Below are 14,830 nucleotides of genomic sequence, written 5' to 3'. Positions count from 1 at the left end.
TTAGTGCAGGGGATGGAAATTTTTCCAAAGAGCGGTGGGAAGTAGTGGGGCTACAAGAAGTAGTTTGTGGCCAGTTCAGTTTCATAGAGAGCTAGAATTTGCAGTGTGCTGCAACACCTTTGAAAGCCCGGATGCCAGGAGCTCTGCTTGTCTGGTCATCTGGCCACCTCCTCAGGTTTGTTTATTTAACCTTGCTCCAGTGACTCCACTGTTATTATTGTGACTCAGCTGCTCTCCAACTCCATTTGTTTTCCTTGTCTTCCAACTTTCCCCCAATTCATGGCAGTGTTGCTTTTGTTTGAAGTTTTTGCACAGTATGCCTCTGGCTCTGCTGCTCTTTGCCTGCAGCCCGTGTGTGTGTGTGTGTGTGTGTGTGTGTGTGTGTGTGTGTGTGTGTGTGTGTGTGTGTGTGTGTGTGTCTATTCAAAAGCTCCAAGAAAGATGGTGCATTTCAGCCTGCTGTTCACTCCCCAGGTGTGAGCATCTGTCTGGGGCTAAGTGCCTAAGCCAGATCCCTTGTGATTGTTCATGGGACCTTTGAGTCAGGCACTAATTCCTGGCTTAACCACGGCCGTAAGTGTGTATGAAACTCTTGACAGGGCCCTGAAACTCTGAAAAGTCCACCTGGGAGCTTTTCCTTGTCAGCAATTATGTCTCCTTGTTCAAAAATCCAAAACAAAAAGTAAATCTAGACTAACCAGAACAGAATGACAGGTCAGCATACAGTATATTCAGCAGCGATTTAGAAACAGAAAACAGAACATGAGAGCACCAGAATACCAAGTCCTAACAGCAGTCTGTGAAAAACAAGGCTGCAAACCTGACTAAGCCACTGAAAACATTACCTCATTTATCAAGGACCGGAAAGATTGTTCTGTGCTCCAAACATACTTAAGGATAAGGTAATTTGGCATCACAATGGCGCTTCACAGAAGGATGAATACAAGTGCTGGAAAGTACATAGTGGGCCATGTACTCCAGTCTCTCAGTTCACATCGAAAGAAGTACATGGAAGAGAACTTACCAGTCATTACATATGCGTCAGTAGTGATAGAGCCCAGACTTGTAGGTGATGACCAGTAAATCAGCGGTAAATTGGTAAATCGTGGTTTTTATTCCATAAAAAAAATTCTTTATCTAAAGATGGAGGAGACAGGATTCCTGCTCAAAGAACTCTACTGGTAGTCAGTAGATGCTGTCAAAAGAAAAATCACAAAACTGGGACAGAAAAACAGGAGTCTCCTCATGAAATAGAGTGTGTGTTTTCTACAGAGGTAAAGGTACCGTGAGATATCACAGGGGAAACTACCTTATGTTTCATCTCATTCTTCTCACCAACCAGCTGCTGTGTTTACCTACGAACCCTCGACCCAAGGCTTCAGTGGTCTAAAGGGTAAGCCAGACGGCTCTGTAGGTCCCTTGCGCACATGGATCATCTAGCCCTGTCCTTTCTGGAAGTGACAGCACCTGCCTTTTAGGGTCAAATTTAGTTGTCTACAAGGACCAGATCAGTTGAGTACCATTTGACTGCATTAAGATTTAATCGGGCCAGGGAAACTGCTCAGTCACTAACATGCTTGTTTTGAAAGCATGAGAACCTGAATTTGTTCTCAAGTGAGAAAAAAAAAAAAAAAAATAGGCCAGGCATGGTAGTGTGTGCTTGTAATCCCAGGGCTAAAGAGCCTCAGGCCAATGGGAGATCCTGCCTCAAAATAAGGTGTATGGCCTGAGCTTGTCCTCTGGCCTTCACACTCACAGATACACCACAGCACACACACACATGGACACTGAAATACACAAAATAGTTTAATCGAATGATATCGCAACTATCTAAAGGCAACCAGATGAAGGGATACTTCTTGGGTTAGATTTCTTCCCATTTTGTCACTGCCTTTTGTTGCCAGATTCTTATCCCAAAGCTCCTGGGAAGTCATTTAAAACCATAACGTCCCACATAGAAATAAAAAAACAAAACAAAAAACTCCACTGTGTATAGAGACATCTAAACATTTAAGCCTGCTTTATGGAGCTAAAAAAACCGAAAAGGTAACACACCAATTCAAAAGTATACAGAGTGGCATTTTAATATGTCCTCTTAGTTTTAAACTCTGGTGGATGCACAACTGAAAATGGACTGCTATTATACCAAGAGAAGGGTCTGGTTGAAAGGCATGCTCTTAGACAGCCAACAAGCCATTAGGCCACCCGCAGCTCCATTGCAGATGGAGAAATCCTAACAGCCTCTCAGGGATGCTGTTCTCACTGAGTCTGCATGGGCAGGGCTCTCTGGAGCTGTGGAGTACACAAGTTGGTCCTCAGTTGCTCTGAGCAAAGGAATATTAACAGTATCCTTCAGAGTATCATGTGTTCAGTGATACTTCAGAAACCTGCTGCGGCCCTAGCTCTTACAGCATTTCAGAACAAGGTACCATCTTAAATATGAAACAGACATGAGTATTATCTCAATCATGCATAGAAAACACTTTTACTTACTTAATTTCCAATTACTGTCACATCCAGTTAAAGCCAACATCTGTAGCAAGCACTGTCTGGATCTCAATGTCAGCTTTGGTATGGGAACTAGTGGTGTGAGCTTTGAGAATCTACTACCCACTCACTAGGTGTAAGAGTCTCGTCATCAGAAAAATAGGACAATAGCACCTCATCCAAGAGTTCTGAGGAGAACTGAATGAAATAGGTCATGCTTTAAAGTCCCCAGAGCAGTGCCTGACACATCCTAAGTACAGCATAATACAAATTTGTTAGCTCATACATTAAAATAAAGCGAGTCAGCCCTAGTCATTTCAGGTTACTATAACAGAATACTACCATTTGGATGGCTTATAAATAACAAATATTGCTGTCTCTGCCACCATAGTATTCTGTCTTACCTCTAAAGCAATGGAGCCTGGTGATCATGGCCTGAAACTTCTGGGACCAGGTTCGCATTCTGTTGTGTTGTGGAACGAGGTGGGGTGGGGGTGTGAGGGTAGGGGAGAGCTCTGTACAGCCTCAAGCCCTGTCTGTCTTCCTCATCTTGTACAGCTAGCAGCTCCTGACCTCTGGGTGCTGGTGCAAGCCGACCCCAGGGTTAGGAACACCACTGACCTTAGCCGCCATTTTCTCCCCTGCTATTTTTGCCTATAGCACTTGGGTGTTGGCTGCAGCAGTGAGTCTTCAGGGAGCTTCCACGCCTCCAGCTGTGGACTCTGTGGACTAGGGCTGTGTCATTGGCACCTTTTGCCCCGAGGATTCTTAGACTGAGTAGCTGCTGGGCTTCCTAGCTCTCCACTCTATAGATGGCCATTGTGGGCCCATCCAGCCTCTGATTACATGCAGAAATTAAAGCATGTAACCCCGCAATCCGAGGGCATGGCTGACCCAGGCAAAGTTTCAGGCTGACAGGTAAACTGAGGTGTTAAGGCTGAGAATTCAAGGTAGGGCATCACCTATAATTTACCCTTTGGCCCAGTAATCTCACCTTTAGGTATGGATCAGATACATTTGCATACGTCTAAAGGGGTGCTTGTGTGAGAGTACTCGTTGTATTAGATACTATTTCTAACAGCAGAAACTATCTCACTCAACAATAGGAATTTAGTTACATGTGTTTTTTATAAATAATGAAGTCTAACATCTATAAATAAATATAATATGTCCGTGCGATGGAATTGTATGAAACAACATCATTTATAAATGAGATATTATGGAAGGAAATGGGGGCCAAGCAATAATTACAATATACTGCATTGTTCATAAAAAAGAAGATACAGGGTCCCCGCGGTCATGTCTAAGAGTCTCCCAAGGAGCCGGAATAGCTGTGGAACCTCTTCATTGGAGGGCTGAGCTCCGAAACAACCGTCAAGAGTCTGAGGAGCCGTTTTGAGCAATAGGGAACACTCACAGACTGCGTGGTCATGAGAGATCCAAACACCAAGCGATCCAGGGGCTTTGGATTTGTCACATATGCCACTGTGGAGGAAGTGGATGCCGCTATGAAGGAAAGACCACACAAGGTGGATGGAAGAGTTGTGGAACCCAAGAGAGCCTGTGGAGAGAAAATTCTCAGAGACCGGGTGCACACTTAACTGTGAAAAAGATCTTTGTTGGCGGAATTAAAGAAGACACTGAAGAACATCACCTGTGAGATTATTTTGAGCAGTGTGGAAAGATTGAAGTGATTGAGATCATGACTGACAGAGGCAGTGGGAAAAAGAGCGGGTTTGCTTTTGGTCACTTTTGATGACCACGATTCTGTGGACAAGATTGTTATTCAGAAATACCATACTGTGAATGGCCACAGCTGTGAAGTCAGAAAAGCCCTGTCAAAGCAGGAGATGGCTAGTGCTTCCTCCAGAAGTGGTTCCGGGAACTTTGGTGGTGCTCATGGAGGCGGTTGTGGTGGCAATGACAATTTTGGTTGAGAGGGGAACTTCAGTGGTCGTGGGTGGTGGCTTTGGTGGCAGCCGTGGTTGGTGGTGGATATGGTGGTAGTGGGGATGGCTATAATGGATTTGGTAATAATGGAAGCAGTTTTGGAGGTGGTGGAAGCTACAACGATTTTGGCAATAACAATCAGTCTTCAAACTTTGGACCAATGAAGGGAGGAAACTTTGGAGGCAGAAGCTCTGGTCCTTACTGGTGGTGGCCAGTACTTTGCTAAACCACGAAACCAAGGTGGCGATGGTGGTTCCAGCAGCAGCAGCAGCTATGGCAGTGGCAGGAGGTTCTAATTACAGCCAGGAAACAAAGCTTAGCAGGAGAAGAGAGCCAGAGAAGTGACAGGGAAGCTACAGGTTACAACCGATTTGCATAGCACAGTGGTGGCAGGGCCTCGCTGCTACAAAGAAGACATGTTTCAGACAATACTTCTGTGTATGAGCATAAAAACTCCAGGACTGCATTTGTGACTAAATGTATAACAGGTTATTTTAGTTTCTGTTCTGAGGAAAGTGTAAAGCATTCCAACAAAGGGTTTTACTGTAGACCTTTTGTCACCCATGCCGTTGATTGCTAAATGTAATAGTCTGATCATGACGCTGAATAAATGTGTCTTTTTTTTTCCTTTTTTCTTTTTTTGAAATGTGCTGTGTAAAGTTAGTCTACTCTGAAGCCATCTTGGTAAACTTCTCCAACAGTGTGAAGGTAGAATTCCTTCAGGGTGGTGCCAAGTTCCATTTGGAATTTATTTATAATTGCTTGGGTGGAGAAGCCATTGTCTTCAAAAACCTTGGTGTAGTTAAATTGCTAGTTACTGTTGTGACTCTAATGAGGTTTACCATTAAGAGGGTCATCCAAGCAAAATCACAATTTGGTTATAATAAAATGGTTGTTGGCACACCCTATGCAATATCAAAATTGAATAATGGTATCAGATAAAATAACAGATGGGAATGAAGCTTGTGTATCAACCATTATCATGTATAATCAATAAATGATTTAATTCTCTTGGAAAAAAAGAAGATATAGAGGCACTTGTTCAGTTGTTTTTATTTTCTTAAATAAAAGTACTCTAGAAAAACAACAAATAAAAGACCAAAAAAAAAATGATTTTTCAGAATCTAGATGCTGCAAGTCTGAGTTCAGAGCATCAGTGTGGTTGATTTCTGTGAGTGTAAGTTAACTCTCTAGGCTTTTCATTGGAACACTAACAGCATTCCTGAGTGATCCACCACAGGCCAGACACCTCTGGAAGGCCTTGCCTGTCAATACTATGGCACTGGAATCCATGTCTGGGCACTTTAATTTGGTGGGACTTGGTGGGCTGCATAGGCTGCATCTCACACATTTATCACTCGTTAACTACTCAAATATTTTATATTTGTAACATAGGGCATTGCATTTGTTATAATTAGTTTTTATTTATGCAGCCAACTAAAACAAATAGTATTTAAAACCAAGAGAAAATTCACGTAAATACTGAAAATGTTTGGCTTTTCATTCTCTAAAACAGGTCAGACACACAATGTATGAATTACATAGTGATGGCGGTAGAGATGAATCATTCTTTTTAAATCTAGGGCCTGGCGGTGGGGGAGGGCAGATAAAGCTCAGGTGTGAACTGCATACAGAAGACATTGGGTTCAATCCTCAGCAACCTCCAGATGAAAAGAACATAATAAAATAAATGTAAGTTTAGTATTTGGAGCATGAATTGGATTGTCATCGAAGGGGAAAAAGAACACACCCATGTGGAGTTTCATTTGTAAGTTTCATTTCTTCTTTCAAAATCATAAATATAAACTGTTTTCATGAGTTGAGTGTGCTTTATTTCATTTTGAGAACATATGACCTCAGAGTTGGTTTTATTTGATTTGACTTATTACAAGAGTAGCCGAACAACCATGTATGGAAGGAAACACCACTAATGTTCACACCAGCACATTAGTTTCATTTTTCTTCATTGCTCTCTGTATCAAGCCTATTCACGTGACTAGTTTTAAATTGTAGTTTAAGCCTTTAAGGTATCATTAGGCTGTAGCCATCTGGCTTCTTTCCTCATCATACTACATATCCTTCTGAGAGGACTTTTATCCACTGAGTGCATATTTTTCAAGGGACTCTTAGGAGACAGACATGACTGTCGGTGCAGGAACAATGATGAACAGGATAGACAAGACCCCAGCCTTCAAAGACTTCACTTCTAGTCAAGAATAAATATCTAAATCAGTAAGCGAGAACAATTTCACAAGTTTTATGGTGGGTGACACTCTTTAGGTCAGGGAAGGTCTCTTCTCTATTTGAGCTGATAGCAGATTAAGGACACAAAAGCCACGCTGTGAGCTAAGGGCATCAGGGTCAGCATAGACAATGGCTCCAAGTAGGACAGAACTTGGCTTGTTTGAAGAAGCAAAAGGGGGTTCCTGGGAATGGATTTAGCAAAAGCCCCAGGAAGCAGGCAAGAGCCTGCCTAGTAGGCCTTGTGTGGACTTCAGATTATATTCTAATTACAATGGGAGGTCCTAAGGTGATGTTAAACCAGGAGAGCACAGGTTCTGCCCTAACTATGAGGTCATGCTCATCAGCTAGTGAAGAGTGAATTACAGTGAGGCCAGATCACATGCAGAGACATTGATTAGGAAGCTGTTTCTGTTATCAAATAAAAAAGAAAACAGTGACTTCAACTGTTGTGATGGTAGAAATAAACAGACCTAAATAAAAGGACTTAAAAGAAATTTTGGAGGTAGCATCTACAACCTGTTAATGGATTAGGTGCAGAGGATGAGTGGATTCAGTTGAGAATGACTTGGGTTCTAGTTTGGTTTTGTTGTTGTTTATTTATTCTTTGTTTTTGTTTTTTGTTTTGTTTTGGTTTTGGTTTCTTTTGAGACAGGGTTTCTCTGTGATGTTTTGGTGCCTGTCCTGGATCTTGCTCTGTAGACCAGGCTGGCTTCGAACTCACAGAGATCTGCCTGTCTCTGCCTCCCAAGTGCTGGCCACCCCCACCCAGATATGTTTATTCATTCTTTTAGTTAGGAACATAGGTACGTGATGGTGTTATGTATTTAGTCTGGGAAAGTGTCTTAGTTAATTGCTGTGAAGGGACACTATGACCAAGGCAACATATGAAAGAAAGCACTTACTTAGGGCCTTGTTTACAATTTCACAGGTTAAATCCATGACCATCATGGCAGGGAGCATGGCACAGACAGGAAGCCATGGTGCTGGAGCAGCAATGGAAAGTTTACATCTAATCCACAAGCAGCAGGCAGAGATGGGGACAGACACAGGTTTTTGAAACCTTAAGCCTGCTGCCTCCTATGACATATCTTCTCCAAGAAGATCATACCTCCCAATTCTTCCTAAAACAGTTCCACCAAGTAGGGACCAAATATTCAAATAGATGAGCCTATGGGGACTATTATCATTCAAACCACCACAGAAAGAATCATATTTAGCACAGAACTTTTTTTTTTAATGTACATTAAAATTTTTATGTCAGCTTGAAGTCCAACTGGGAATGTCAAGTATACCAGGGTTACCACTGGATGTCCAAATCTATTTATCTCTATATTTAAGGGGTCAGTGATACATAGTAATATTGGAAGCCATGGACTAGAAAACCCCAACCCTGAGAGTGAAATGGGGAAGAGAAGTAAATAGCAGGTCTTTGGCACTCCAACTCTCAGAGGTCAGCTAGAGGTGAAGCGGCCACCTGTAAAAACTGAGGGGTTCCCTTCCTAGGTTAGGGGGAAAATCAGGACAGCATGATGCTCCACAGCCCAGAGCACATGCTGAGTGCAGAAGGAGAGCACTCTCATCTAGGTTGCATGCTGTTAACAGGTCAATAAGGCAAGAGAACAAAGAGAAAACCAATGGCTTTGACAACATCTAGTTTTTGGTGATTTGGGCATGATTGATTTCAGTGGTGTTTTAGCAACTGAAGGCAACACAGAGTGGGTTGAAAGTCAATGGATTCATTGTAATTCCAGTAAAAATACAAATAGGCTATTTCTTTACAAGATGGTTCTAAAATACACATTAAAGAGCAAAGGACAAAAAAAAGTCAAACTGCAATAATAACAACGGAGTTTTTCATTTCAGATATCAAGACACTGAGATGCTAAGGTAACAATGCAATTGTCAAAGCTCATGGCTCAGCTTTCAATCAATGGCGTGATTGCTTGTGACATGGAAGACTAAAGCTGGATTCCTACCTCACAACCTTCTTAAGGACAGTTCCACAAGGACGGAGGATGTAAAAGGGAAGGACCAATTGTTACACTTTTCCTCTTTCTGAGAAAGTGTCTCACTATGTAGCCCTCCGATGGTCTGGAACTTGCTATATGGACCAAACTGGCCTTGAACTCACAGAGATCTTCACACCTTTGCCTCCCAAGCGGTGGAGTCAAAGGTGTACACTCCCATGCTGGACCAATTTTTACACTTTTAGGGAAAAGTTTTATGATGTCAGGGTGGAGAAGGATGCCTTAAATAAGTTATGTAATGTCCCAACCACCCAAAGACCAATACATTTGACTACATCAACTTTTAAAATATCTGTTTCCTAAAAGACACTCTCAAGAAACTGAAAACACAAACAACAGACTTTGAAAGGAAGAGATAATTGGTACAACTGAAAGCAGTGAGGGATTAGAATCTAGACTAGCTAATGCTCTGTAACATCAAAGACAAGTGACCTGATAGGACAGGCAGAGGCTGCACAGGAGAATTCCACAGAAATTTCAAACTGCAAACATACATGAAGACGCGTTCAACATTTTCTGTGATGAAAGCGGAAATTAAAATGACTTTGGGGGTGCCATTTGGCACGCATTAAATTTGACTAGTAATAGCAATGTTCAGATGCACAACTCTTCTTCCATCATTACATTATATTTACTTATTTTGTATGTGTATCTGAGAGAGCGCACACATGCCACAATGCACATGTGGGGATCAGAGGACAGCTGAGTCAGTTCTCTCCTTCTAATGTGTGGGTTACAAGGATTGAACTCAGGTCATCAGTCATCTAAAGCCACTAAACCATCCTCTGAGCCAGGGATACAAACTCTAAAATAGTTCTGAGAATTCTAAATGGCACATCAATTTGGAAAACAATTTAGTACTATCTAATACAACTGAATGTAGGCTATACTTTAGGAAATCTACCTGTGTTATATGCCCTAATAAAATAGACTCTCCACTTATAACTTCACTTTTATCACAATAAAAGAAATAGCATAGGTATCTGGTACCCATAAAACGAATTTTAAAATTATAAGATGCTTTTTTTCATGTCCCCTTCTAGGTGGTCAGCCGGCAGTGTCAAGATGAAGCTGAAAGATCCCTTCAGAACCACCTGCTGTCAGAAAGTCACTGAAGTGGAAGATGAATGGAAGCTTTGTACTTTCTATGAGAAGCACGTGACCACAGAAGGCGCTGCAGATGCTCTGGGTGAAGAAGAGTGGAAGGGTTATGTGGTCTGAATTTGTGGTGGGAAGGACCAATAAGGTTTTCTCATGAAGCAAGATGTCTTGACTCATGGCAGAGTGTGCCTGCTGTTGAGTACGGGGCATTCTTGTTATAGACCAGGGTTCTCAACCTTCCTAATGCTGTGACCCTTTAATACAGTTCCTCATGTTGTGATGACACCCAACCATAACATTATTTTTGTAGCTACTTCATAATTGTAATGTTCTACTGTTATGAATCATAATGCGAATATCTGATATACAGAATAACTGGTATGTGACCCCTCTGAAAGGGTCGTTCAACTCCTGAAGGGGTCGTGACCCACAAGTTGAGAACTACTGTTACAGACCAGGGAGAACTGGAGAGAGGAAATGCAAGCCTCTTCACAAATGCCTTGTGGATTCCAACCTGAGGGTTCTCAAGTTGGTTATTGTAAAAAACAGAACAACAACAACAACAACAAAAAAAAACCAACACAAAAACCCCAAAATAAGTCCCCCAAAGAGAGAGAGAGATTCCTGGACTTACAGATACTACTGTGTCTGGCAGTTGGGACCCCAAAGAGCTAGCAGGATGCAGAAACTTTTCAGTCTCTCTAAAGAAGATGATGTCTACCAACATGTGGTCAGAAAGCCCTTAAACAAAGAAGGCGATAAACTCAGGACCACAGCATCCAAGATCCAGCATCTTACTACTCCATGTGTCCTGTGACACAAATGCCAGTGTATTGCTCTGAAGAAACACATGGTAGGAGAACCAAGGATGAGGCTGCAGAATATACTAAATGTTTAGCCAAGAGAAAAAAAGAAGGCAAAGGAAAACACCAAAAACAGATGGCAGGAGACCTAGGCTGTCCAAGCTGAGCACATCTACTTCTCAGTCTGAATTCAGTCATAACAAAGTCTTTAAGAGGTATGAATAAACCACCAGACCTTGAAAACAATTATAAGGTAGTCTTACAATGTACTAAATACAGATGAATGAAATGTAGCCGTGTGTGACAATACAGTTAAAAAAAAATCAAGGCCCATGTGTATAGTGCCACAGCAAAGTTTATAGCTATTCCAAACAAGAAAAGTGCTTGATATATCATTTAGGAATATACTATCTCAGACTCATCTTAAGGGACCATTGTGACACTCAGAACCTCTCGGGGACAGACAATCTGGACATACTGCAGCTGAGGGATCGAACTTTTGTTCTGGGGCTTCATGGCAAACTTCTCAGGAAGTCCTCACACACATACACACACAACCCTCCACCCCACCTCCAGGTTTGATGTAGAGATGAATAGAGAAGTTAATTTGGAAGGAACATGGAGTCTGGCATTCTGGCTGGATCCTCCTCTCAACAGCTGAGGCTTTTTCTTGGTCCCGTGAGACTAGAACTTGCTGACCACGTTCCTACTCCATGCCTCCTTAGAAGAGACCATGTCACCACACTCAGCTTTTAGAGCTTTGGGTCAATCTTTTTCTTTCTCAAAAACCCAGGCTTTTGAAAATCAGAAAGGTTGCCTTCAGGCTGTTTCATTTCCCAAAGGATTTAAACAACTATTTTGAAATTCAAAAATCCAAGCAATGACCCCTTTGTTCTGTCAGTAGCAGACACGGCTTCGGGATGACACCCGCTTTAGAGTCAGTCTATGCCTAATGCTGCCAGAGTGAAAACCTTCTGAATTCCTAAAAAGGAGAGACAGAAATTCTAAAACATTCTCCTGCTTCCCTGTAGTAATAGCGTGGAATTACAGAGCCCTTCAGCATGCCAGCGCTTTCTAATGGTCTGACTGCGTTTCTCCACAGTTTCCCAATGCATTTTGAGTTCTAGCTACTATTGATTTCCCTACTTAGAATTCCCAAGGGCACCAGCCACTTGGCTGGAGAGCACCATGTCTATGCACTTACAGCTCCCTTCTGCCCTAAATGTCCTCTCTTTCTGCCTGCCTCCTCTCTTTAGAAAACTTGAATTTCCAAACCATACTGTGAAACTTGGGAAGCCATCTCTGAGGTCTCTTTGCAGTATCCATTCAAGTTGCTAATTTCTGAAGACCTCAATCGCTGCCCTTTGTCTACCCGACCTGGGGTTGGGGAAGCTGCTAACTTGGGTGGGGGGGGGGGGTTCCCGGGGTCCTGGTCCACTTGACTGAAATTCTTATGTGGGTTTTTGTTTTGCTGACTGATAGCTGTCCTTTGTTTAGACTATCTGGCCCATTCCCTCTCAGTCAAAGCATTTGCTTTTGTGTGTCAGCAGCACCTTGTGGAGGCTCCTCTGAAGTGGGTTTCACAGCCTATCATAGGCGAGTATCCAACCACAAGGCCACTAGCCTCTCAGAGGTAGGGCATGCTCTTTTTATCTTTACAGCACCTGTGACAATCACAGTCAGTGACATTCCACAGGAATGACCCTCGGATTTAAAAATGGATCGAGGAACGCAAGGCTACAAAGGCAAGGAATGAAGACTTGCTATACACATATTCTGTAGCAGTTGCATATTTTGGCCTCTAAAGCTTAAATAGCACCTCCTTATGGGATAAACCCCAAGGCCCCATTCATCTGGCCCCTGCTTGCCTTTGTGGCTGCCTCTCCCTTCAGTCCTTGTCAACCAGTCACATTGAGTGGCTTAAAGATCTTACTGCACGCCCTATTCCTTTCCCCTCTTCTTTCTTGAAGAAACGTTCGTGCATATCTGAGTCCTGTACTGCACTGCAGTGGCTGAGCTTCTCTATTTCCATTCTCTAGAAGGATCCCAAACACAGTACACACTAGTGCATAATCATCAAACAAGCACTACTGGATTGCTACTATTACTGTACTTCACACTTTTGACCTTTGCACATCATTTTTATGTGGGTTATATGCCATGATTTTCCTTAAAAAAATGCTTTTTATTTGTTCTTTGACAATTTCATATCTATGTGAATTGGTCATGTTCTACCCAAATCCTCCTCTTTCTCCTTCAGGATCCCCGTCAGCACATTCTCCTCCTCCTCCTCCTCCTCCTCCTCCTCCTCCTCCTCCTCCTCCTCCTTCTTCATCTTCTAAAAGCCACTGAGTACAGTTAGTGCTGCCTACATGAATATAGGCAACTTACCAGCTGCCACACCCACAAAGAAAAGTGACTCCCCCTTTCCCAGCAGCCATCAATAGTCAATATTTCTTCAGCTGGGGTGGAACTTCAGGAGCTTCTCCCCAAATCCTGTTGGAATTATTGACTGGCTTGATCTTGTACTGGTAACCACGGCTCCAGTGAGTTCATAGTGGCAACCAGCGTGTCATGTCCAGAAGAGAGCATTTCCAGTCCTCCTTCCCATCTTCTGACTCCAACTTTATTTCCTCTCCTTCTTTCAATATATCTCCTGAGCCCCGTGGGGGTTAATGTGCACATGTCTCATTTAGGGTGAGCACCCAGCACTTCTTTTCAGTGCTTTGACAAGGTAAAGTCTCTGCGTTGACTGCTGCCCATGCAAAAGAGAAGCTTCCTCTTGAGCAAGCATGAGAGCAGCGCTAATCGATGGGTATATCAGAAGGCAGGTTTAACAATGTGTCTGTTTAGTAAAACAACATTACCAGACTTTTCCCCTAGGGTCTATGACCTCCCAAACCATAGGCTTTTGATCAGGTTTACAGTACCAGGCATGAATTCCTTCCTGTCAAGCAGGCCTCAAGTCTAGCCAGAAAACAGTTGGTGACCCCTAGAACGGTCATGCCACTACTGTTCCCCCTGGGCAATTTTGTCTGGCAAATTGATATTGTAACATTCATAGTTTACCACTGGATAAGTCCACTGAGGATTTTTCTTCCCCAGTGACCTATATAGTACCTTCAGCATTATGGAAACTAGCCAACAGGGAGGAAGTTTCCAGGTTAATTCCAGCTTGATTTCTCTGCATGAGGCAACCAAAGTGTGCTGCCTTCAGCGATTGGGTCTTTCCATCTGGTTATGGTGGGCAACAAAGAACAATAGTAATAGACTTTGCTATTGGGGTCTCTAGTGCCTCACAGACCATTAACCTGTGGGGAGGTAGCCTATGCCTGGCAGTGAGATTCTCATTTAATAACCCATGTCTTCTCTAGGAAGCATTTTCTACTCATGCAGGTTATCTGTGTTCAAACTACTACTTTTCTATTTTAGTTCTTTTTAAAATTAGTTAATGAAATAATGAATTTCCATAAGGCTTTATTGGCTATTAAGATAGCTTCCAACTTTTTCTAGTCTAACTAGTAAAGCAGAGCATTTGTTTTTCAAATAGCTTATTTTCTTATGATGGAAGTTATTTTTCTTTATTGTAAGAAAAAAGTGTGAGTTAGTAAAGAAAAAATGAATGTTTGTTTTTCTTAGTTTGATGGGGACCTAAGTCCTCAGGATGATTGGGGGGCATAGTATTTTTAGAAGGCCAGTTACATAACTTGAAACAGTACCTTAATAATTTACAAATCATAGTGCCAATGACCACGTCTCTAAGGTCTACATGCCTTAGCTGTCATTGTCTCCAGCCTCTCTCTGAGTTCACAGAGAAACTAGAATGCAGATGGGCATCTGACCACTGCAGAACGAAGCATGACCGAGGAACGGGCAAGAGCAGGCTGAGAAACACAGGGTTTGAGGTAAAAAGTAAAGTCAGCCTGAGTCACACTCATTGAACCAAACCAAAATTCATTTCAGTATTTTTATTTGGAAACTTCTGAAAAATAGAGGACATGACAATTTGCCTGAAACATATATATATATCTCCCTAGACTGAACATTGTTTTCCTAATTCCTATTTTGTAATTGATGTGTTTCCAACTATGATAAGATGTTCAGTCTATTTGATTTCCCACGGTGCTCTCTGACTTCCATGGTTTCAAATAGCTATAGAGTTTTCAGCTATTTAAACAAGAGAGAGTCAGAGGTGAAGACAGAGATAGAAACTGAAGT

General features: G+C 42.3%; 2 pseudogenes; both read left to right on the top strand.

Moving 5' to 3' along the window:
• Window positions 1-918: 918 nt before the first annotated feature.
• LOC118586157 lies at window positions 919-4,758 on the top strand (annotated as a pseudogene).
• Window positions 4,759-9,773: 5,015 nt separating this feature from the next.
• LOC118586156 lies at window positions 9,774-10,837 on the top strand (annotated as a pseudogene).
• Window positions 10,838-14,830: the final 3,993 nt, after the last annotated feature.

This window comes from Onychomys torridus, chromosome 6, assembly GCF_903995425.1.
Source record: "Onychomys torridus chromosome 6, mOncTor1.1, whole genome shotgun sequence".
In the NCBI taxonomy this organism is placed as follows: domain Eukaryota; kingdom Metazoa; phylum Chordata; class Mammalia; order Rodentia; family Cricetidae; genus Onychomys; species Onychomys torridus.
This window is presented reverse-complemented; position numbering and strand designations above follow the sequence as displayed.